The sequence below is a fragment of the Pinus tabuliformis genome, chromosome 1_1 (genome assembly GCF_031772625.1).
Source record: "Pinus tabuliformis cultivar Carrire ecotype Pingquan chromosome 1_1, CPIR1, whole genome shotgun sequence".
In the NCBI taxonomy this organism is placed as follows: Eukaryota; Viridiplantae; Streptophyta; class Pinopsida; order Pinales; family Pinaceae; genus Pinus; species Pinus tabuliformis.
This window is the reverse complement of record NC_142297.1, coordinates 833,434,529-833,461,021: the sequence shown is the minus strand read 5'-3', so window position 1 is coordinate 833,461,021 and position 26,493 is coordinate 833,434,529. Positions and strand designations below refer to the sequence as shown.

The window sequence follows — 26,493 nt, the reverse complement described above, 5'->3', positions numbered from 1 at the left end:
AAACCATTATTGCACTATGTTACAAGAGTGCACGATGGTCGTTTCCCTGGTTGGTCATTCTATATTTGTGGACACTGCTTAATGGGCAACTGCAACCAAGTAGCTGCCCTGTTTTTGGGAATAAGTAAGCATTCAGTTTAACATTTGGATTATGGTTCATTTTCAGTAGAGGCCATGTGCTGGCCTCCTCTTAGATGTATCGGTGGTTTTGTTGAGCCTACATATGGGTAATACCCACTTTATTGTTCTATATTTGAAATAAAGCATACTCCTCATTTGTAAATCATCCATTTAGATCATTCTTCGATAAAGGTCTAAGGACCAAGAGAAATCCTTATATATCATGCTTTTCTTGTTCGTGTGTTTGGAATATTGTACCAATCTCTCTGGTTATGTTTGAAATTTTCTTTCAAGTGCATGCTCTTGAGCTCTATATCTTGAGCTCTGCTATTATCTTGAGGAATTTATCAATTGTGGAGAGGGATCAAATGATAAATTTTTTGAGGTGCAAATCATTTTTTAAGTTTTGCATTCCAAAAGAAGTTTGCGCCTGAAAAGATTCATCCCTCTTACTGCTTGATAGACCTGGGATTAAGATAAATCTATGCTGGTTTCATTAGTGTTATGCACACCCCATGTGACATATACACACATCTCTTCCAGATTTCCACTCTTGAGGCTCTCTCTTTCTGCACTGGATCAAATAAATTACTGATTATTTCCTCTCTGCCCATGTGTGGTAAATATTTCTACTTGGTAGTAGAGCAATGACCACTTGATCTGGAGGCATCAAATAATTTTGCTGAGACGAAATTTGGTGCAACAGTCAGTTTAAATTTCTGCAAATAGGAGTTTCCCAAGAATTAAAGTGGCATGCCAAAGGCAAGTTATGTCTATTGTTGAGTTAAAAGAGTGCATCCGGAAAGTTACAGGTGATAAGTTTACAAGTCGAATAAGTTTTTGAAAGTCCTAGTTTGAAAAAAAAATAAAATTATCTTGAAACAAAGCCAAAAGTATAACGTGTGAAATCTTCAGAGGAAAATGACATTGTATCTATTCAATGGCAATGTCATACAGCGGTCGTTATTTATTCAGAAATAAGTGTGTTGCAAATGAAAGTGTCTCGGCAGATCATATCTACCATACTCATTGAGCTTTAAAACATTATGTTTTATGTCGAATCAGGATTGAAGCTTTCAAGTTGCAAGTTGCGTTCGGTATTTTTTATAAAGTTGTCTTTCTTGGCTGATTGTTTTTGTGGTTTTGCTCTTTTACTGCTGGCTGTTTCTTGCTGGTCATGGTCAGAAACCTGTGAGAAATGGGTTTCCATCAAAAAACTGTAAACAAATATGCCAAAAACAACATTTCTGGTGCAGTTTCCGTTTTGGAAAGTTTTTTTTTTTTCCTCCAGAAACACCACCTGAATGCCCCCCTCGGGTTATGTTCCTGGTAGCAAGGTTGCGGACTATCATAAATTACGTTTGTTGGTAAGATACTTTATTTCACTGTTGCATCCTTACATAAATGTTAATTCTATCCTGTAAAATTTGCCCTATTAATTTGCCGGTTTGTTTTATTTCTCAGTTCTTCGATTAAATTCTTGTTTGCGATTTTGGTGTGATAGTGAACCTCTTAAGCTGTTTTTCTACATAGCTGTTGATATAACCTTTCAGATATTCTCACTGATTTAGCCTTATGTTGGTAAAAGGGCTTGCTTGGTAACTGACTGCCTCATTTATAGGAACGTTGCTGCAGCATACAAGGAACTAGAGGAAAGAAAGAAAAGAGCAGATGAGATGCAAACATAGCTATGGGCATGAGTTTGCGTGAGGTATTGATATGCATATTTGGTAACTCTCCAATTTACCTATTTGCATGTTTTAACTTGCGACAGTTTGTTTTGGAGTAACTGCATAAAATATTCAAGTTATATGTTGAGATTTGTGAAAATTTGTTTGTTGAAAGATTTTAAGTTTTCATTAATCTCTGGGTATAAGATATAGCATTTTTTTTTTCTTCTTGTGGCGGAAGGGTAGAAAAACAAAACTCTGTGACGATGAAATTGTTCACTAATCAGAAGTACCAGTTTATAAATGGCGCTAGTGGTACAAGGCTTCCACTGGAACCATCTCTCCTAGCATCCGAGGCTGAATAAAGAAAAACTTGAAATAAATCTCTGTATGGAAAAAGAATCGGAAGAAGACCTGGAATCAATGTTGTGTCATTGTTTAGAAGGAAGATCCCGTCGTTGTGCTTGGGAAGATCTCATCTACTGATTGGTTTGTCTACTAGGACTAGTCTGGACATGAGTTTGCGAAAGGATTTGATGGTATGCATATTTGGTAACTCTGCAATTTACCTGTTTGCATGTTGACTGTAGGTTTGCTTTATTTCTCAGTTCTTTTACTAAATACCCGTTTGTCATTTTGGTCTGATAATGAACCTCTTAAACTATTCTTCTACATAGCTGTTGATATAACCTTTGAGATATTCTCGCTGATTTAGTCTTATCTTGGTAAAAGGACTTGCTTGGTAACTGATTGCATCATTTATAGGAAAGTTGCTCCAGCATACAAGGAGCTAGGGGAAACAAACAAACGAGCCGATAAGTTGCAAAACATCGCTATGGACATGAGTTTGCGTAAGGAGTTGATGATCTCATGTACTGATTGGTCTGTCTACTAGGAGATGAGTTCGCTTTAGAAGTTGATGGTATGCATATATGGTAATTCTGCAATTTACCTGTTTGCAAAATATAGCTACGGACATGAGTTTGCGTTAATGAGTTGACGGCATGCATATTTGGTAACTCTGCAATTTACATGTTTGCATGTTTTAACTTGCGAGAGTTTGTTTTGGAGTAACTGCATAAAATATTCAAGTTACATGTTGAGATTTGTGAAAATTTGCTTGCTGAAAGATCTTAGGTTTCATTAATCTATGCGTATCTGATAAAACATTCATATATAATTTTTTATTTTTTTCTTTTTTCCTCTTATAGGGGAAGGGTAGAAAAAGGAAACTCTGTGACGATGAAATTGTTCACCAAACAGCAGGACGAGTTTATAAATGGCGCTAGTGGTACAAGGCTTCCGCTGGAACCATCTCTCCTAGCATCTGAGGCTGAGTAAAGAAAAATTTGAAATAGATCTCTGTTCGGAAAAAGAATCGGAAGAAGAGCTGGAATCAGTGGTGTCATTGTCTAGAAGGAAGATCTCGTGGTTGTGCTTGGGAAGATCTCATCTACTGATTTGTCTGTCTACTAGGACTAGTCTGGACATGAGTTTGCGTAAGGAGTTGATGGTATGCATATTTGGTAACTCTGCAATTTACCTGTTTGCATATTTTAACTTGCGAGAGTTTGTTTTGGAGTAATTGCATAAAATATTCAAGTTAGATGTTGAGATTTGTGAAAAATTGCTTGCTAAAAGATTTCAAGTTTTCATCAATCTATGCATCTATGATACAACATTCATATATATAAATTTTCGTTTTTCCTCTTGTAGGGGAAGGGTAGAAAAAGAAAACTCCGTGATGATGAAACTGTTCACCAAACAGCAGAACCAGTTTATAAATGGCCCAAGGAACGGAAAAGGTGATTTGTCGACTTCATTGACCGGAACTCGCATTGTAATTGAGACATTATAGAAATAGAGCATGGAATTCCCTGTTTGAAGAATTGGATGAAAATGTGAGGAAATCAGCACTGCTACGTGTTTATCAATACAAAGAACATGAGTTTGGTTTCAAGAATACATGATACGAAATCTCTCTACATAGGATGTAGGCGTTGTGGCAGGGCTTATGTGTAACTTGTTCAAAGCATATATATTGTTGACAGTAACATGGAAGAAAAAAAATTCCCATCTTATTTTAAATCTTAATTCTTTGTGCTATTCTAATTGCCTAGAGGATTAATAAACCAGTGAAAAATATAATAACCAAATTCTGAGATTACGAGCAGTCAATAGTTTCAAACATTACACATGGATACATTACACATGGATGTGATAGTGCACAAAGGATTTTCTTTTTAATTTTAAAATGTGCAACTCTGTATGCATGTTCTCTCACTCGAGTTATAACTGACCTGCTTCGTGTTTGCATTCCTTATATTACGTTCAGTGAATCCTCATTATTCAACTTTAATCTTCATTTAACATAAAAAGTTGAACAGGGGGTTTTTTACTCTATCAAGTTTTTAGTATAATTATTCCTTCTTCTTTTACTGTGAACTGTTTAATGATAAATCCTCCTCGTTGTCAAATTCTTGCTTAAAAGAATATCTACTAGTTTGTTTGCCATGTGAACTGGTATGGTTAGCTGTGCCTGGGTGGATGAACCCCAAACAATGCTGCCTTAGAAAGCATGTTGTTATTGGCTACCTTAAGGAAAGAAAGTTGGCCTAATATCCCCTTCAGGTTAAAGTTTTCCCAACATAAGAAATTGTGCTTCTCAAATAGAACTTTACTGTAAGACATCGTTTTTGTTTGCCCTCAGTTTTGGTTGTTCTTTAGACCAGAAACAATTTTTTCATAAAACTTAATTATTATTATTTTTTATTTTTTTTGGTTATTTTAAAACTATATATAACATGTTTTTATTTAGACATCAACTGAAGAAATATGGTGTAAAGTTAATATTTCCGCTTCTGATTATTTTCATATTCCAGACTTCATTTTCGCTGTCAGTAACAAGAGTTTTTCAATTTCAATGTCAAGAACTCAGTGGCTTCAAATAACCACATTTATCTAATATACAGCTTGAGTGGGCCTAATGGTTAAGAGCATGTGTTTCCTCCTCAGAGGTCACAGGTTCAAAACCAGAGGGGATAGAGTATGTATGCCTTTGTAGACTAAGCAGTCAAATCGATGCACGGAAGTGGGTCCCTTGTACCACAAACAAGGGGTCTCATATGCCTAGATTGGCCGTGGCCTTAAAATTAGATAATAATAATAATCTCATCCTTTCTATTCTTATGTCTTGGACCTTATTATATTGATAAACATTTTGGCATACAATTTAGGAAGATGGTTGATCAATGTGCCCATAGATAATCCTAGGCATTATTTAATATAACATGAAGGGACTTTGCCTATGTTTTCTATGAAAATTCTTTTCGATGTGCTATATAGCCCTTTTTGGTTGCAATTTTTTTTTATGAAGTCGAGTGCTGCATTTTACTCAAAGATTGATTGCTTGTAAAAATAAGGTTGATACAACGAGGCTTGCTTGACAATTTTTCTTTGGTTCCAATTCCAAACCTAGCTTTGATAATAAACTTTTTAGGGATAATGGGTCTTGAATATGATTTTTTTTTAGGGAAAACTGATGTGTTTCAACTTAACTCTAAATGACTTATATACTCAAGAAGGCACTAGAAAATGATTTTTCAAGATATAAAATGGGGAAAATTTAACTTTAAACATTTGTCAACGTTCAACATAGTTCAAGGGAATATTTTGCTGCATGATGGAGCATGCTATAATGCATTCTTTCATACCTAGGAGTCAAATAAATGTGTGACAGATCATTTTTTTAATTAAGTTTAAAATTAATTTGAAAGAATTCAATATGAGGGGTATTAATTTGATATATAAATTTTTGACCCAGGAAATGTTTAATTAACTTTAAAATTAATTTTAAAAAATTCAATATGAGGAGGTATTAATTTCATATACATTTTGTTTAAAGTGTTAATAAAAGAATGTTAATCCCCAAGGGATAGCTCAATTGGTCGAGCCCTCGTTGCTAAGTACCTTGCCTATTGGGAGGTCATGAGGTCAAATCTCCTCGATGCCCTTGGGGTTAGGCCCGATATATTAGGCCGCATTTGGTGGATCTGTGTGGATTATTGCTCGTGGACATAGCGACCACTCATTGACTGCGAACCATGGTTGCCTTAATAATAAATTGTTAATAAACTGTGACAACAGAGATAAAAATAATAAATTTCAGTGTGAATATAGAAACTATTGATTATAAATATGGTTGTAAATATAAAAAACTTATGGCTTTTACAGGTTTGACATTTTTGTTGCATCTTTGTACTTGGTAACAACAATGTATACCATTAAATTCAAGGACTTTGTTGCAAATGCAATCATGAAAAAGTTTGAAGAACTAACTCAATTGTATTTACACTAAGAGTGCATGGAAATACTTCTAATTACTATTAATTATTTGTTAGAATATATTTTCTTCCAAGAGGAAAAATTGCAACTTTTGTAATTCAAGAAGGAAAGCAAATGTTAGAATAAGGGGTGCTTTGACAACAGGGAACAAAAAGGATCTTCTAACAGCACAAAGCATAGAGTTCTTTTTAGCCCAAAGCAAACTATTTCAGTGAGTATCAAAAGTTACACTTTTACATCATAAATCAGAATGAAAACACACATTGTCTTTTAGACTATATCCAAAAACACACCTGGAGTACAAATGGAAGTGCCCGGTGATAGTTCCATTCTAATCAACCAATTGCATGACATGCATAGAGTAATGGGACATAACTTTGTGCATTGAGGAAGTTCTAGCTTCACCTTCTATTCTGTGATCTCCATGTCATCTTCTTCTTGTCCAACAGCTTGCTCTGGCAGCACATCTGCATGTGTTTAGTTCTGTGTATATATGAGTAAAGTAGATCTCCCTAAACCTTTCACCAATGCTGAATTTGATCGAGGAGACTTGTAGAGCAAGTTTTTAAAGCCTTAAAATCCCCTTAACCTAGTGAATAACTAGTTGTGAGTCTCTAAAGCATAATGGAAACTCTTAATGCCTTTTAGAAATTATTTCCTAGATCCAACATTCTTTCCTAGTGCCATTTGGAGAAGTGTTGACATTCAGCAAAATTCATCCCAATTGTTTGTTCCTCTTCTCAAACTTGTCTTGAAAGACATGGTGTAACTTGCCAGTGCTGAATTTTGATTCAGGGGACTTGTCGAGTAAGGTTTTTAAGCCTTAAAATCCCCTTAACCTAGTGAATAACTAGTTGTGAGTCTCTAAAAAGCTTTAGTGTGTCAACATTATTTTCTATTCTGCAAACCACCCTTTTGTTCTACTATGAGGGCCCATTCCAAGTCCTCTTTCCTCTAGTAAAATTTTACATGGTATAAATATTATTCATTGTTCCTACAGAGAACACATAACCCTAGACTCTACTAGGTTCTCTATTGTAGTGCATCCAAATTAGACTCTGTTGAGATCCTCAACTATCCCTAGGCATGGGACTTTCCCAACGACAAAATAGTATAAGTCTCACCAAACACAATTTGTTTTTCTTTGTAACTTAAGCTTTTGACATGATAGACTTTGGGATGATTTCAAGTTCTTTGAATGGTTTCACTGTTTGACTTTATTACTTGGAGTATGCATGAATGATAAGTGCCTTGGCTGAATGATTCATTTATGGATCACTATGGTCCTAATGTGCTCCCATGAATAACTCTAATTTCCTATTTGTTTAAATCTTTTTGACCATTTTGATTTGTGTAGATAGTTCATTATGGTGTTCTTGGTGCATTGGGCACTAACTGTTGTGTTGAGCTTTTGTTCAAGTGTATCTACTTAGTTTTGCATTAGATGCACGAATGTTGTTTATCTACTCACATTCAAAGCATAGAGGGTAAACCATGCTAGCACACCTCACTTTAAGGGCATTCTTATTAAAACTTACAAATTTTTTGTTGATCATTGATTTTGTGTTTATTTTAAGTTTGTGCATGAATCTCTATGAACCGGCAATTGTTTGAACTTTTCTTTGGGTTTAGTAGGATGATAATCCTGGTTTTGATAATTTGGGTTATTTGTTCATCGATAGATGCAATGCTTTCAAAAATATTCTTGTTTGCATAGCCGCTTACTGAAATTCCTTGGTTTATGGTAAGGTACTTAAATGACATTGTTTCCTTTGCTCATTATTGATGGCCACAAACAATCTCTTTCAAAAGCATGCCAATGGTATGCATGAACCATTTAAAAAGGTATTCAAATATATGGTAACCCATGAATGTCTTTGGTTGGTTTGTCCCATAATCCCTATGGCATAGATTGCATTTAATTGCTTGTGCATTGATGATTTTGATCTTGTTTTGAATTGAAGCTTGTGTTGATAGTAGTCAAGGCTCATGTGCTTGTCACACATGGATTATGGTGGGATGGTACACTAAGATCTATAAATGAATTCTTAAGATCGTTTTCTGCTTTAACCTTAAGATTTGTGGTTACAATCATAATGAGGATGGTCACTTAAAGGGTAAATTTGAGAATATATTGATAAAATATTCATGCCATAGTTACATATTTAATCTCGATTGCTTATAGCCCTTGTTTTTCACAAATGCTTGCTCCTTTGAGTTATGAAGCATTTTGGTCAAAATTTTAATAGTGTTTACATATGCATCAACGAGTTTTCGAGTGTATATTGAGCATAGGTTAATCAACCATTCTGCAGTGAATTGGAGGATGATTACTAATGCAAATCAAAGAATATACGACAGTGATGACATTCCAAAGTATGATCACTGTCATTATTGAAGCAACACTTTGTTTGAGGACCAAACTTTCCCTATGGCTCCTGATTATGTGTAGTTTCATGTTTGGCCAAATGAAATATTGGAACTCTAGAAGAATCTAGGTTGAGGATTTTGGGGTCATTGATCTCAATGGAATTGGAAGAAATCAATGAAGAGCCCTAGAAGAAAACGTTCTTAAAAAATTCTCATCAAAGAACTTTTTTTGACATAGGTTTAATGAAAGGTATTAAAAGAGTGGTGAAAGATATTTCTAACTTGGCATTAGAAAGATCTTGGTGTCCTCTAAGCCTTGCTTAACATGATACAGAGTCGAGGTAGTGTATGGAAGTTCAAAAAAGGGGAACATTTTTAATTATAGGGAATTCTTTTTGTTAATTAATATTTTAGGTGGATTTTTTGGTGACCAGCTTTGCTTGGAGCATGTTGATTATGACCATCACTTCTTTCTCAATGTTTTCACTCACCTAGGATTTCAAAGTGCCTCATTAACTCATTGATTAGCAATGAATCACCTCAAGGATCAAGCCTAGCAATTGTATGCTTGGGAGAATTAATTAACATTTTTTTCCTTAAATGTCTTGGCATGTTGAAACTTTGTATTGGTTTATATCATTGGCAAACTGCTCATATGAGACATATTACTCACCTCCAAGGCACATTTCCCCCTTTTAACAAAATGCACATATGAAACAAAGTGCTTGCCTCAATGGCAAAAACACTCTTAAGCCTAGTGATTTGGGCATTCTACGTATCAACCCTCGCAATTCCTTTTATGGGAACCAATCAAAATGGTTTTCAATAATAAATATTTTTGATGATGCCCAATACATCTAAGGCACGATGTGCCCTTTAAATTAGTGAATTTTCCATATGACACACACCACTCACCTCCAAGGCAACATACAACTTTACCTCAACGACTTAATCCACTTACCCGAGAGACAAGTAAACCATCCAACTCGACGATTTAATTGTGTCTAGTTTCCTTAGTCCACCAATTATTATGTCCTATGGTATTTCATTTAGCATGGGAAAGTTTATTTATCATCTCTTGGTGGTCGGTGAGGGTTCCATTATTCTCAGGGTTATTCTATTGTAGATTGTGAGTTTCCGAGGGACATTTCACTCACAGGCAAATTAATTCATTCACCACTCTTGTGCAATGGTCTCTTTATCTCTAGGCATTTTTCTTCTTATTAAATTTCACATTGATATGTTGTTGCATAGTTTAGATGCTTTAAGACAATTGAATGAAAGCATCATTCTTCATTGCTGATCGATTTTGTACTTAGGACAAGTGTGCATTGAACTTTGGTGTTCAGGCATTCTATCTATCATTAAAACTAGCTTGACATGGTGGCCAACTCTACCATGCATTCTGCTGATTTTTTAGTAGCTTGGGAGGTACTCCAAGCCTTAGGGTTCAAGTTTTGGAGGTTGGAGCCCCACAAGAGTCACTTGTGAGCTTGGAACCCAATGTTGGGGTTTTGCTCCCATCAATGTTTGGGCTAAAACCATGGATAATTGTGGACACGTGATGGATGGAAATGATAAAGGACGACGAGGAGAATCCAACGCTTCGGGAATCATCGAAATTTGAGATGTCCTTGTTGAGATATGAATTTTTGAAGTTGACAAATGAATTTTTAGGCAATCAAGTCATGTAGGCTTGAGTCAAATTGGTCGAAAATACATGTCTCTTCAAAAATTCGTAGAACCCTCTTGTTTGAATAAATAAGAGGTTATGTCAAGTCATTTTATTATCCAATATGCATCCATTCATAGGAGATACACCTCTAAGGTAGTTGAGTTATCTAAGGAGGTAGATCGAACTTGTTTGGGACTGTTTTTGTGGGTATATTTGTCTCTTACAAGGCTGCAGTACTACATGAGGCTATGATGCAGAAGCATTCAGCCCAAGGAAAATCATTGTAAACAGTAGACATAGGGGGTCATGCATTTTAGGAAATAGTTTTCCTAAGTATCAAGTTAAGGCAATATTTAGGCCTTTAAGTGTGATTTAATTAGATAATGGGAGAATATGTAAATGCTCTCAAAATAAATAAATGAGAACATGAGTGGTAGAAGTCAAATCCAATTCTCTAGGAGCAAGAGAGAGCTTTTAGGAATTAATTAGAGTAGATATGGACCATTGAGCTGATAAGGTGACTTCTCTGCTTTAAAACAGAGGAAAAACTAAAGTGGATAAAGTCTGACATATATATATGCATGTGTGTAGAGCTTTAGGGATTTATTTGAGTGATTTAAGGAAAGGATGGAGCAATAATCCAATCCAAGTTTCCATATAAGCATATGTAAGCCTACGGGCAAAGAGAGGCCGCCAATAATAGAATCAGGCATGTGTATGTGTGTGAGCGAGACCGAGGAGTCTTGAATGTAATCTCTCTCTTTTGCATTAATATATATTTAGAGTTTATTTCTGATTGTATCAGAGTATTGAAGAATGTTTCCATGAATGAATTACTTGAATTGTAGGCTCTGTTGCAGGAGATTCTAGGCAGAATCCTGAAGGATACGTAGAGGCGTAACATGATTTAGAAGAATCAAAAAGGGGTCTTTGAATCCAATTAAGGAAGCAAAGAGAAGCTCTGGAGAGGTAACTAAGTGGGGGAGTAAAGCTCAGAGAAGTTGAGCAACGCAATGGAAGAAAGAAGCCCTTGAAGAAATCGGAGGAAAACCATTGAAAACGCAGAAAAACCCAAGTAAATGGATGAGCGGAGAATTAAAGAATTGATGCTCAACAACCGTTGGATCTGAGAAGATCAACGGCTGAGATCAAATCGGGAAGGCGAACTATCACATTAGCGGGTTCATTACACAGTTTAACTCCCACGAATGTAAAAACCCGAATTACATTAAGAAATGGTGAAAACCACAGTCAGGGTCAAGTGTTGGACTTGAAATATTTTAGGGACTGGTTTATTTCCCTATCGGGTCTGAAAAGTTATCGGATCGACGTGTAGAAAAGGAAGGAGCCAGCATTGAGGTTGAGCGATATGCGATAGCGCGACTTAATCTCAACCGTCGGATCACAGATCAGATCGACGGTCAAGATCTAATCGCAAATTGTGTATCAGCGCTGGAAAAGTTCGGGCCTATCAGAGGAGTGGCGACTAAAGAGCGGACCCGATAGGGTTATAGTGGCAATTGTATAACCTTTGAAGTCCAATATATGTATTTGGAGTGGGGTTCTTGTGTAAACTTATGTTGCGTTAAAGTTATATGTTAACGCTTCGATAGTCGCATATCGGAAGAGGAGGGGATACAAGCATATATGTGTGACCGTTGAATAAGCCGACAGCCGATTATGATTGAAGTATAACCTCGAGGTCTGTGCATAACCCGTGTAGTGGATGAAAAAGTTGTGGTTTGAGCATTTTCCCTTTATACAGGGATTTTCTATGGAAGAGCGCCAATAGAGTATTTCTGTGTTAATATATATATTAACCAAGGTCGAGAGGACAGGTTATATATATATATATATATGCGACCAGAGGCTTAAATAAAGGTTAAGAAGGGTTTTTAAGTCTCGATGAGAGAGATTTAATGGAAGGCTTTGTTAAAGTCTTATGTGAAGGTTATAAGAGCGGATAGAGTCCCGATAGAGGGTTTTAAGTGTGGTGATTGAAGTTCCGTTACAAAGGAACTGTGTAAGAGGGCCACTTGACCATTTATGGTCTGTATATTTGACTCCTTCGTTGAGTTAAATATCCTGGGACAGGGGTAGATGCATTATTGTGTAAAATGCATATTGTGGGTATGTGCGGGTGGTAGCCTTGCACCAGGCTACAACAGGTGTTAGGGGCAGTTTTGTGGATGTTTTGTGACAGTTTGAGGTGGGATCTTCCTCCTAGAAGTAGGTTGCATTCCTAAACAACACCTACAGGTGGGTCGTAGGCCTTATCTTCTTCAGACAGGGGGTTGAAAGGTTGTTGTGGTTACAGGAAGGGTCGCAGGCCTAATTCCCTTGAAGCAGGTAGGCCGTGAGGTATAAATGAGGACTGGAGATAGCCTAGACAACAAAGGAGTGTGGGCAGATTAGTGTGGATGGAGGCCATAGTCCAAGAAAGGATTTTGGAGCAGTGAAAGAGGGTTGTTGCAGACTGTCAACGAGCCCTAACCAGGGCACCAAACCTACAGTAGTGACATAAACCCTTAAGGAGTGTAGAGGCATGGTATTAATGTTGAATTGGATGTTAGAGGATCATCCCTAGTGTGGACAAGTTTGTTGTAGCCTATGGGAGCCATTTGGATGGCTTGACTTGGTGTTTAGAAGCCCCTCCTAGGATCAGATCCTACAATGATTGTATTGGGTGCCATTGGAATGGCAGAGGGAAGTGTGTTGGCCACCCAAAGTAGCCCTTTACTAGCAGTCATAAAGAGAGCTTGATAACTGAAATTTGGGTGAAGTTGTTGAGCCTATGTTTAGTTCTTTGATGGACGAAAGAAGCTACTAGAAGGAAGATTGGAGCTCAAGTGTTGGCCATCCTAGAAGATCATATTTGATTAGCTCGTGTTCATTGAAGCAGAAGTGACTTGTGGCAGTGATAGGTGGCAACCCTCCTTGATACTCTATGTGTTGTCTGTTGATCGACTCAGGGGCAACTAGAGAGTAGATTGAGAGTGAAGGACCGACAGGACGAGATACGACATAGATACTGCAACGAGATTGCCAGTGTATCTTGTATTCTTGTAGTTGTGGATAATTGAGGGTCATTATCCCTTGTATGGGAAGCCCTAGATTGTTGTATTATTCAGTTGGTTTAATATAACGAAGATTGGGTTGTTGTACATATTTGTACAATATTTTGTAAAAAGTTGTCTATACTTGTGCATGTGTGATTTACTGCTTTATATTGTTTCGTTGTGCAAAGTAGCTTTGTTGAGATTCTTGGTTTGGTAGTGTCAGAGATTCTAAGATTCTATCCTAGACCCAAGATTGTGGAAATTCAACATGGTATCAGAGCGTGTCTGAGCTACTTTGGAAGATAGTGAATCATCAGAGTGCACAACGAAGTACAACTTAAGAGGGAGTTGGTCACATTTTAGGTGAAGGGATCACTACAATGTCAAAGTTGCAGGCTGATCTCCGATATGCGGAAATTTCGGAGGGGTTGTCCAACTATAGTCCATGGAAGGAGAGGATCAACTTGGTCTTGCAAGTCAATAGGATCTAGGAGTTCGCTGAGAAATCCATCAAGAAGCCAACTCACCCGAAGGAGCTAGAAGTGTATGAGGATTTGGATACGAGGGTGAGATTGATCATCCTTGATGATGTGAAGGATTCCCTAATACCTCATTTGTCCAGAAAGAACACTACACATGAGATGTGGATGCTTCTTTAGAATTTGTTCCAGAATAAGAATGAGAACTGGGTAATGGTATTCGAGGATAAGTTGAAGTCCACCAAGATGATGCAGGGTGAAGGAGTGACTTTGTATCTGACGAGATTGTCTCAAGTCAAAGATGAGCTTGTTGCCTTCAATGTGAATATTTCAGAGAATGATATGGTGAGGATTTCCTTGAAAGGGTTCACCGAGGAATGGAAGCCCTTCATCAAAGGGATTCTTGCTAGAGAGAAGTTTCCAGACTGGAATAGGTTGTGGGATGACTTCATTCAGGAGGAGCTGTGAGACGAGGATCTTCATCCGAAGAAGACATCTTCAAATGATGACATGGAACTTGCAGAACGAATGAAGGGTAAGCAGAAGAAGGACTTGAATAAAGTTAAGTGTTTCAACTGAGGTGAGATGGGTCATTTTTTGTTGAGATGTCTGATGAAGAAGAATGGGTATTACAAGAAGAAGAAAGGGAAGTAGGTCATCGATGTTGCCACTTCTACTGAGATAGATGTTCTCACTAGGAGATTGGAGGAGGACTTTGCTATGATCTCTCATTTCTCGCAGGGTATTGTCGATGAGAATGGATGGTATGTGGACAGTGGTGTGAAAAAACATATGACAGGGTCACAAGAGGTTTTCGAGACTCTAGTTGAATGGGACTCAAAGTTGCACATGGTGTTGGGCGACAAGAGTCAGAATAAGATCTGAGGATCTAGAGTTGTGCCATTCAAGATGGAGACAGGACGAGTGATGTGGGTCCAAGATGTATTATTTGTAACAAGACTTCAATATAGCGTGATATATGTCTCGATGATCGAGAAGAAGGGGTTTGAGGTTTTATTCTAGGATAGGAAGGCAAGACTCAGGGCTAGAGGCTCTAGATCTGTAGGCATTGTGCTTGGAGTTAGAGAGCATGGTCTATATAGGCTAACGGGAAAACCTATAGATCATGGGAAGAAGTAGCAGGCAGACCAAGTGCAGGTTCCAATGAAGCAATTGCAGGTGCAAGCTTCAGAGGTATAGGTACAAGTTCCAAAGAAGAAGTTCCAGGTTCTAGAGGCTCAAAGAGAGTCGAGTTCTAGTGGAAGCTTTCAGATTCAAAGGGAGACTTTGCAGCCCAAGAAGAGCGTGTGGTCAGTGGAGAGCAAGAGTCTTCCACATTTTCCAATAAGGAATCATGGATGGATTGGAAAGTGATACAGGAAAAGAAAAAGAAGCAGGATGCTTCTAGTGATAGCGACACTTTTGTGAGAGGCATAGTTCATACTACAACGATTGTTGCAGTGGTGAGCGCCAGGAGTTGAGTGAGTGTTGCGAGTAGTGATGATGATGATGACGAGTTACTTTCTAGTCTTGAAGTACCTCCCTTACTGAGAGGGAGTGTTGATTTTTTAGTAGCTTGGTAGGTACTCCAAGCCCTAGGGTTAAGGGATTGGAGGTTGGAGCACCACAAGAGTCACTTATGGGCTTAGAACCCAAGGTTAATATTTTTCACCCGTCGATGTTTGGGCCAAAACCATTGAGAATTTTGGACAGGTGATGGATGGAGATAATAGAGGACGAGGAGGAGAATCCAATGCTTCGAGAATCATCGAAATCTGAGACGTTCTTGATGAGATATGAATTTTGAAGTTGAAAATTGAATTTTTGGACAGTCAAGTCATGTGGGCTTGAGTCAAATTGGTCCAAAAGACACATCTCTTCAAAAATTCGTAGAGCCCTCTTGTTTGGTATAAATAAGAGGTGATGTCAAGTCATTTTATTATCCAATGTGCATCCATTCATAGGAGATACACCTCTGAGGTAGTTGAGTTAGATAAGGAGGCATATCGAACTTGTTTGGGACTATTTTTGTGGGTATATGTGTCTCTTACAGGTCCGCAGTACTACATGAGGCTACAACAATTGTTAGGGGCAATTTTGTGGATGTTTTGGGACAGTTTGAGGTGGGATCTTCCTCCTAGAAGCAGGTCGCATTCCTAAACATCAAATATAGGCAGGTTGTAGGCATTATCTTCTTCAGACAGGGGGCTGAAAGGTTGTTGTGGTTACATGAAGGGTCGCATGCCTAATTCCCTTGAAGTAGGTAGGCCGTGAGATATAAATGAGGGTTGTAAATAGCCCAGAGAACAAAGGAGTGTGGGAATATTAGTGTGAAGGGAGGTCGAATTCCAAGAAAGAGTTTTGGAGCAGTGAAAGAGGGTTGTTGCAAATTGTCAACAAGCCCTAACCAGGGCACCAAACCTACAACAGTGACATCATCCTTTAAGGAGTGTAGAGGCATGGTATTAGTGTTGAATTGGATGCAAGAGAATCAGTCCTAGTGTGGATAGTTTTGTTGCAGCCTATGGCAGCCATTTGGAGGGCTTGACTTGGTGGTTAGAAGCCCCTCCTAGGAGAAGATCCTACAGTGATTGTATTGGGTTCCATTGGACTAATAGAGGGCAGTGTGTTGGCCACCCAAAGTATCCCTTGACAATCAGTGATAAAGAGAGCTTGACAGTTGAAGTTTGGGTGAAGTTGTTGAGCCTATGTGTAGCTCTTTGATGGATGAAAGAAGCTACTAGAAGCCACATTGGAGCTCAGCTGTTTTCCAACCTATAAGAGTAGATTGGATCAGTCTGTGTTCATTGAAGTAGAAGTGACTTGCAACAGTGATAGGTGGCAGCCCTCCTGGAGACTCTATGTGTTGTGCTTTAATGGACTAAGGGACAACTAGAGAGCAGAATGGGAGTGAAGGATCAACATGACGATATACGACATAGACATTTCAGTGAGATTGTCAGTGTATCTTGTATTCTTATACTTGTGTTGAGGGTCATTATTCCTTGTATGGGAAGCCCTAGACTGTTGTATTATTTAGTTGGTTTAATATTACTAAGATTGAGTTGTTGTACATATTTGTACAATATTTTGTAAAAATTTGTCTATACTTGTGCATGTGTGATTTATTGCTTTATGATTGTTCCGTTGTGCAAGGTAGCTTTGTTGAGATTCTTGGTTTGGTAGCGTCAGAGATTCTAAGATTCTATCCTAGACCCAAGATCGTGGAAATTCAACACATTCGAGAAAAGAACATGGTTTGATTCCTCAAGGAATAATAAGGTTTTCATTCATGGTTCATCCAAGAAAGAGGAACATGATGGTTCCATATGTAAAAGCCAAAAAAAATGTCATTGTTTGAACTCTAGCACTTACCTTTCTTGAGGAGTTAATTTTGATCATTAGCATTCATATTTGGAATCCATTTATTTTTTGTATGTAGTTTTCTAACTTCATACAAAGCTTCATATTTTCCCCATTTTTGTTATATTATAGATTTTAATAAAGCAATCTTAATATGTGTGAGACTACAAATATTGTATTAAAATTGTTATTGGATCACTCATTAATGGGAGGGTTCAACTACAAAATTATCTTTTGAAATAATAAGACAATACTTACAAGGTTTAATTAATTCATTTAAGATTTGATAAAAGGATTTTTCCGTGTATTTTATTTTTTTCTAATAAATAAATCTATAGTCATTTTTGCGTCTCTTAATTCTCTTAATTATTTAATGAAATTTTGGTTTTACATGAAGGTAATGGTAAACAAAAAGAAGTCTTCACACTCAAATATATGGCTCATGGATACAATGTTTTCACCAAACCTTAAGTGTTATACCATAAATATGGATTTGTTCCCCCACCATAAGTGAGAGAGACAACAAAGGATTATATGGTCCAGATGTATCATATTCATAAACCTAAGAGGAGTTGTTTCCTTGTGGTGATGTTATTTTGAGTCTGATCTAGAATGTCAATGCCATATTGCATGCTTTAAAGCCTCATGGGCGTGATATAATTAGTGATTTCAATTCGAAGAAGATCCAAAATATCTATAAATTCTATGTTCCCACAATTTGTGTGAACAAAATGTGTAGAAATATTTCGGAAATAAAATGTGCATAAGATTGTTAGCAAATAGAGGACTTTCCAAGCATTTCAAAAGAACTTTTGAAGTCTATCTAGTTAAGAACTTGTAGAAGAGGTTAGAAAATTGATTGTGCTTCTAAATTCATTGAATGGATTTTTATATGCTCAACACATGTGGGTGAGTTGGGTACCAATAATGTATGGGAGCTTAGAGTATGGTATTGTGTTTAACTAGGTGGACCTAATTTCTAGTGGCCTCATACACACTTTATAGAAGGATAATGCACCTGAACGAAGGGAATCAACATGTTTTTACATGTCAACTTACCTCACAGAATGCATATGTGCATGCATGGATCTCTTAGGCTTCAAATTGTTGTGGATACCTACATTTGACTTGATGCATGTATACCACTAGCGCTTGTGGAATATTAGGTATTTGTAGGATTATTCTAAACTCTTTACTTATGTATTGGATGCATTACACAAAAGCATCTCATGTGGATAATCATTATTTTTCACCACTAAGTCAATTAAAGCAAAGAAGTTGATTGATGACTCGTATGTGCAAGAAGGAAGTTGTTGCGTCAATGTTGATGGATATCTATAACTCAACACATTATCAAATTATGTATTCATTAGATTATTTATACGGAAATAGCTTACTAAACAACCATACATGGGGTAACTAGAACTCCTAATAAGAGTAAGGAGCTTTTGTCTCAACTTCCTCTTGTGATTGAGGAGTATCGATAGTAATTGGCCCTTGATGACCATCTTTCTTTTGAGCTAGAGACACATGGAGCTAATTGTAGTTTTTTACCCCTAGCATGTGGACGAAAATTCATGTGTCTCAAGGCTTGATTTGGAAACTATTTTACCAACATATTGAGTAGGGGGGATTATATAGGAGAGATAAGAATTCCACATAGGTAGAGGAGCAAAGAGCTAACCAAGTTTCGAAATGGCTAGCATTGAAGGATCCAAGTTCATTATTTAACCAACCTACAACCTTTGAGAGCATAGTGAACACCCTCATTTGCCAATCAATCAATCTAGAAACAACAAGAGTCTTTATGGGGAATAAGTGGATGGATGATTTTAAACTAGTGAGTATGTGGTAAATTGAATTGTTGGATGAAATTCTTCCCAAAGGATCTATCTCCTTAGCCAAAGTGAAAATTATGTCAAGAGAATCAAGTCTTCTCTTTTAAATGTCTCGAGTGACTGAATGGTTCACAAAATATGAGTAGTAGTAATAAGGAGATGCAGAATGAAGTGGCCATGATTGAGTTAGTGACTCGAAGAATCAAATGAGAAACTTATTTCATTGAACAATTAAACAATCCACAAGATGATAGAGCATGGTATTAATATGACTCATTCACATTCAACTTTCAAAGCCAAGAGTTCAAAAGGCTAACTTATAAGAGAAACTGAAGCAAAAAGATGAAAACGGAGATACAAACAATTAGGGAATTTATTTCCAATGATGAAAATGCACATCCATTAGCTATTGGGGCATAAGGTGTTCTTTTCATGGAGTTATCGAATGCAAAGTTAAATATAATTCATGCCCATGGCCTATCTAAGGCTAAATAGATTACTAGCTAGAAATGAAAACTAGAATACAGAGTAGAGGTTTGGGGACAAGATTACATTCAGATCAATAAAGTCGCTTTGTTGGGAGACATACTCATAAGGTTGAATGTGTATTTCAGTGCACTCGTCAATTTACAAACCTTCAAAGTTGCAATGATAGATTTCATGACATATTGAGAAAATGTTTGCTGAGATTTTCCAATGATAATCTTAGTGCATGCAATGTAATTGCAAGTACACTATGCACTAAAATTGTCCCACATATACACTCTACTAGTTTGAGGCAATTGAATTCCATGTGCATATGGCCTTTTGAAGAATCAAGTGTAGGTGGAAGTGATTAGCATAAAAAGTGAAATCCTAGATGCACTGTCAAATATGCAACTCATGAGAAACATGCTACTTGCTTCACACCATTACCTCAAAGAAGTGGACATTTCCTTTGATTAGCATGGGGAGAAAGTCATCCAAAACATTGAATTGAAACAACCTCCTTCAGTGAAGTCCAAGATATTCATGTGGATCTTGATGTTCATATAATGGTTCCACCCAAGTAAGTCAAGATGCTTAATGTTGTGCTTATTGAGTTTCCAGATTAAAAGGTAAATGTAGAAATTAGGTTGGTGGACTTAGGCCAAAACTGGGAAATTTATCATTCTAATGTGAAAAAATATTTACTAAAACTTACACTCATTTTGGAAAAATTAACTCAAGTTTGGTGAATTTAAATAGTAGTTGATTTGTAGCTTTTGAGTCAAAGAGGTAGAGAATGTTGAAATGTAAGGAAGTTGGAAGGACCTCAAGTTTGATGTATTTAAATAGTAGTTGGTTTGTAGCTTTGAGTACTGCCCAAGGAAGAAATTTAGCCTCCCACTCATCCCAAAGGCAAGAGAGAGGTTGTTGGTACTAGGCCATCCCTTAGTATAGACTCACTTAAGAGTGCAACAAAGTTACTTTGTTCCACAACGTCAACATGTCAACTTATGAGACTTGAACTTGGGTGGGGAGGATAACAACTATTCCATCCAACCACACAAGCTAAACTCAATTGATATATATATAGTTAAGGGTAAATTTATTGTGATTTTAATTAACGTGAGATTTATGCTTTTAAGGACTTGAAAGTAGTGATAATATAAATTATTCTATATTTTCCATTCATAAAATATTTATCATACTTAAGATGATATTTGCTAATATTTTAACCAAGGTGACGTTAATATGTAGTTGAATATTTTTAAATAAAAATATAACACATTAATAATCATTCACTTTTGTAAATCTTAGTAAATGACTAACATTGAACTAATTTCTTGAAATTTTATTGTTTTTTGCATTCCAACATATCAACATGCATTTTTCTTATGAGAATTATCTTAAACCCAAAATTTATTCTAATGTATAAGAATGGTGGAGTATTGTTAGTTTTTGTAGCATCAAATGGTGTTCTAGTCTCAAAACTTTGTGGAGAGGCTAAAACGTGGGAGTTTTCCAAAACCCAAAAATCATTTCTGGAAATTCCACCTAGAGATGGCTCAATTGAATCAATTGACCATAATTAAAAATTTCCTAAATCTAACTTAAGAAAAATGCTTAATTAATAGTAATTAATTGAGAAAGGTGTGAATGATCCAGGTGGATGTTGGTGGCCACCCACCTATCCCATTTGGACCGCCACAACTGTCTCTTTCAGTTTTTCTGTTTCCTTAATTATAGCACAATTTACTATTTTTAGCAGTTTTTCGGGTCCTAAACTTCCGAAGCCGTTTTGAGGCCCTAAACGACGTTTTTTGGGAAATCCACCGCCAACAATTTTTGTGACTAAAAATCGTCTTTTTCGTCGTAGTCCTCGGAGAGATCTTTCCAACAGGCTATCATGCGCGTCAAACGGAGATAGTACGACCGATTCGCGACCCCGGGAAGTTGATGTACCAACTTACCCAAAAACAGGGCCCACAATTTGGCGTTTCATCTTCTAGGGTTAGGTTTTGGAATGTGAAGGGTTTTCTATTGTTTCTCAACAATAAATAGGCCCTCGAGCCTCCTTGTAACACAGTTTTGGAGAACAGTTTAGAGGCATGTAGCCTCCACATCTCTTCTCAGAGATAAGCTACCATCGCCCTAGCTGGTTTATTTCCATTTCTGTTTGTAAGCATATTTCAGCATTTTACAGTAATGAAGTGAGGTATTATTTCTGCTGCATATCTTTCTTTATGGTTATCTCTGTATTTTATTGCGTTCCTGTTTAAATCCGGATCAGTGGTATCAGAGCGGTCTGTTTTTTCTCTGTCTTTCTTTGCATGTCCCCAACGAGGTTGGGATATAAGGAGTTAGGTCTGGAACTGGTCGAACCTTTGCAAGACCAGCCTCGCAAATCTTGGCGACCTCCCATGGCGGATGAGAAGAAAAACGAGGGGGCAGGAGATCCTATCAAAATCTTGCTCGAAGAAGCCCTCGAGCGACAAAGGAACGCGATGATGGACAACTTTGCCCAAATACTTCAGCGGCTACCTAGAGGCGACGCATCAGCTTCCAACGGCTACTCTGGAAATGCCACATCGTTTAAGGTACAAGTTAATTTTGAAATCCCCATCTTCGAGGGTCAAATAGACGCAGATGCCGTAGATAAATGGTTAAATCTGCTCGATGGGTATTTTTTTGTTCATGAATTTTCAAGTCGGGAAAAGATTGTTTTCGCTCTTCTCAAAGCAGCCCCCCACGTCAAGGACTGGTGGGAAACCTACTGCGAACAGAAGGATGAAAGTACAGGCTCATTGTTTTCAGCCGCACCCACTTGGAATGACTTCCGGGATGCCATCAAGGAGCAGTACTACCCTGTCAAAAGCTATGAGGACAAATACATCAAATGGACCACACTGCGGCAGGGACGAGACCAAGATGTGCCGGAGTTCACAAACATTTTTCATACCCTTCGCACACAATTGGGTATCAAAGATTCTGAGCTGCATCTGGTACTCAAATACTGCGGTTGCCTACACAGATACATCCAGGAAGAGATGGAGTTCTTGAACATCTCCTCACTCGGCACAACATACCGATACGCTGTCAAAATCGAGCAAAAGTTCAAACAGAAGAAGCGAGACTTTGGATCTGCAAATCCAAAGCCCAAAGGACAAAGCCAAGGCGGGGTGACCCAAGACAACCTGTCGAAGCCGCAAGAAAAGAACAACACCACGAAGCTGAAGAAGGACACAGGAAAGTGGTGTGAGTTCCACAAGAGTCCCACTCATAACACAAGTGAGTTTCGGACCAAGCAGTCACTGGTGGTCGAGATGAAGGCTTCCGAATCAGATGCATGTTCTGACTCTGAGTCAGAACCAGACAAGGGGAATGAAAAATGGAAGCAGATCATTGATGCGGATCCCAGCGCCACTGTTGCTACTGCCAAGATCCAGAAAAATGAGCCTGAAGATCCAGAGGAGGGGGAACGTCTTTTCCACTCACAGATGTGGGTGAAGGGTTCGCCGCTGCAATTCATTGTCGACAGTGGCAGCCAAAAGAACCTCATTTCAGCAGAGGTCGTGAAGCGGTTGGGCCTACCAACTACACCACACCCACAGCCGTACAGTATCGGTTGGCTTCACGAAGGACGAGATCTCAAAGTTCACCAGCAGTGCCGCCTTCCTTACAGCATCAAGCCCTTCACAGACGAGGTATTGTGTGATGTTACACCTCTGGATGTTTGTGATGTACTATTAGGCCAGCCATACTTGTGGAGGCGACATGCTGTGTATGAGTCAAGGCCTCGCGCTGTCATCATTTCTTTGGATAATTCATTATATAGGATACCGGAGGTAGCCCCACCTACCGCCACCTCTTTGATCACCGCTAAGAAAGGCAGCAAGCTCATCTCACAGACTGGGAAATTTATTTTATGTCTGGTTCGCTCCCAAAGTAAGGGGAAGATCGTTGCTACATCCATGACCCCCGCGAAGGGTTCTTCCACACAACGGCAACAACAGATGGATACAGTCGTGACAGAACACAAGAACAACTTCTCCTTACCCAAAGGGGTACCACACAAGTTTCAGGTGGGCGAAAAATTTTGGTTACATTTGTAGAGGGAGCACCTTACCAGAACCCATCAGAAACTCAGACCACTTCGACATGGTCCTTACACCAATAACAAGGCTACGGGAAACAATACTTTGAAGCACAACATTCCTCCATTCCTTCACTTGCACCGAGTGTTCAATGGGGACCGTCGCCGACCATGCTCCCCACCATTTCTGGACACATCAGAGATTGCAGAACAGCTCACCAGAGGCCCAACTCAGCAGAAGCTTCCTCATCTCAGGGAGGAACTCAACGCAATGGGGACCATTGCTTCGTAATGGGGGAGGAATGATCCAGGTGGATGTTGGTGGCCACCCACCTATCCCATTTGGACCCCCACAACTGTCTCTTTCATTTTTTCTGTTTCCTTAATTATAGCACAGTTTACTATTTTTAGCAGTTTTTCGGGTCCTAAACTTCCGGAGCCGTTTTGAGGCCCTAAACGACGTTTTTTGGGAAATCCACCGCCAATGATTTTTTTGACTAAAAATCATCTTTTTCGTCGTAGTCCTCGGAGAGATCTTTCCAACGGGCTATCATGCGCGTCAAACGGAGATAGTACGACCAATTCGCGACCCTGGGAAGTTGATGTACCAACTTACCCAAAAACGGGGCCCACAATTTGGCGTTTCATCTTCTAGGGTTAGGTTTTGGAATGTGAAGGGTTTTCTATTGTTTCTCAACAATAAATAGGCCCTCGAGCCTCCTTGTAACACAGTTTTGGAGAACAGTTCAGAGGCATGTAGCCACCACATCTCTTCTCAGAGATAAGCTACCATCGCCCTAGCTGATTTATTTCCATTTCTGTTTGTAAGCAAATTTCAGTATTTTACATTAATGAAGTGAGGTATTATTTCCGCTGCATATCTGTCTTTATGGTTATCTTTGTATTTTATTGCGTTCATGTTTAAATCTGGATCAGTGAATCATCTAGAAACTCACACGGATCGACTTGGCGATGATCTCAACCATCGATTAAGATTTAATATTGGTCGTTGGAGTCTCAACTAGAGATTATAAGAAGAGGTCAATGGGTAGATGTAGAACACACCAGTGCAGATACTCAGTGAGCTAGACAGTTCAATTCTCCAGTGCAGGTGATTAGCAGGAGAGATCAAGTTAGAGATCGAGTAGCAAGTGTTAGAGGGGCAAAGATAGTGATTTAGAGGAAGATTTCCAGTTCTAGAGAGGCAGCAACAAGTGAAAAAAATATTCCACGGTGAAGCTAGCCCAGGATAGCTGGAAGTGTCACACGGATTTTTTAGATGAGTCATAGATTAGGGTAGCACAGGTTTTGCTAGCATAGCCGCGCAGATCAATCAGAAGCAACACAAAAGGGGTCTGTACAGGGGTTGGACGGCCAATTTCCAGAGGGAGATTGAGGCTAGGGTTTGCTTGTGGAGTGAGAGAAAATTCTCTCTGAATATCGTTGTCAGATTCTTGTTGATTGGATGGCTAGTTGGGCATCCAAAAATTGTACTCATAAATTGTTACATAATAATAAAACCCTGATCTACTACATCGGTTTTCCCAGATTGGGTTTTTCTAGGGACTTTTGTCCAAAAATAACTGTGTCATAATTTTTATGTGTGTGTGCTAGCATTTCTCAGTTTCCAACATTTTTATTTCCTTAGCATTTATTTTATTTAGTGAATAAATTGCATTGTGATTAATTCGGTATTAATCAGAAAATTAATAAATTGTTAATCAATTAGGAGAATTAATTCTAGTTGTTGCATTTCAAGGAATATTCACATGGTATCAAAGCATATTTGATGGATAGGGAAGCTGAGAGGTGGAAGAGGAAAATTTCGCTATTCAGAGGGAGCAGCAAGCCAAAATTTTCAGGGGTTGCGCAGTGCCTAGCCAGGAAATGTGAATTATTGGGCAATGGTTTAATTTTTCAGTTGCAAGTGATAGAAAAAATTTGGCTTGCTAGAGTAAGTGATTCCAGCAGGCAGAGGGAGCACCAGTACCTTATATTTTCATAGAGAAGATTTCTTGTTTGGGCACAGAGGTTTTTTCAATTGTTGCAACAGCAGAATCAGTGCCAGAAGGAAGAGGAAGTGCACACACAAAGGGAGATTTTGCTCAGAGTGTTTCTAGCTTTAGACATCCAAATTTTTAGTTGTATTCGATAATAGATCCAAGCATATTTTCTCACTCTAGAAGGGAGTGCGAATATTAGAACCAACAAAAAAGTAGGAGGAAGAGGGAGATTTCCATCCCATTTTTTAGTTTTTTGTAGAGATGGCTACAATTGAGCTTTAGAGATCATGACAGGTTGGAGGGAGATTCCAACTACATCATCTGGAAGGCCAAGATGTTATTCTTGTTGGATGAGTTGGGCCTAAAGACCTATGCAGAGAATGTTGCGGAAGTACTTACTGATGCAGATCAACAGAAAGAATGTAAGAAGGAGACTGCCAAGGCGAAATTGATGATCCTGGATGGAGTCCAGTACCACATAGTTTCACATATATTTGGCAAGAATATTTCCAAGGAGATGTGGGATGCTCTCACAGTGTTGTTTTAGAATCCTTCTGAGCAACGAAAGATGTTCTTGAAGGAGAAGTTGAGAAACATCATGATGTAGAAGGGTGAAGGCATATCCATTTCTCACCAGAATTTAGGATATTTGGGATCATCTTACATCCGTTGGGAAAGCACCTCAACCTACAGAACTTGTACGTTTGGCCCTAAACAATGTCTGAGAGGAATGGGAAGCCTTCGTCCAAGGTATCTTGGGATGTGTAATGACCCACCTACAACTATAAATAAAATTTGAATATTAGGATACATACGAGACCTCCATACAATAGCTACGTATGCATGGACCCGCATGTATCATACTATATATAGGTTGGTTATTACAGGGAGAGATATAAATTAAGGTAATGGATTAATTATCAAAATAAATCCCCACCTCACTAGAATACCATATATATCAAATTAGGTAGGTAATACGTATACTACCTTATATATATATATATATATATATAT

The 26,493-nt window shown here is 38.1% G+C and overlaps 1 protein-coding gene across 13 annotated transcripts in view; it reads left to right on the top strand.

The window, feature by feature from the left end:
- LOC149216717 (putative U3 small nucleolar RNA-associated protein 11) overlaps positions 1–26,493 on the top strand; it is a 143,117-nt gene that overhangs the window by 3,959 nt on the left and 112,665 nt on the right. The window contains exons 2-6 of one of the 13 annotated variants that reach the window (XR_016251133.1): positions 1,742–1,831; positions 2,037–2,329; positions 2,556–2,725; positions 3,002–3,316; positions 3,507–3,679. The exons of 1 other annotated variant lie outside the window; for it this stretch is intronic. The gene's annotated coding sequence lies outside the window, so the exon portion shown is untranslated. Of the gene's footprint in view, positions 1–1,741; positions 1,851–2,031; positions 2,330–2,555; positions 2,726–3,001; positions 3,317–3,506; positions 3,680–26,493 lie in introns of those variants that run through there. 11 more of the 13 variants (XR_016251130.1, XR_016251126.1, XR_016251127.1 and 8 more) reach the window with 11 other exon arrangements.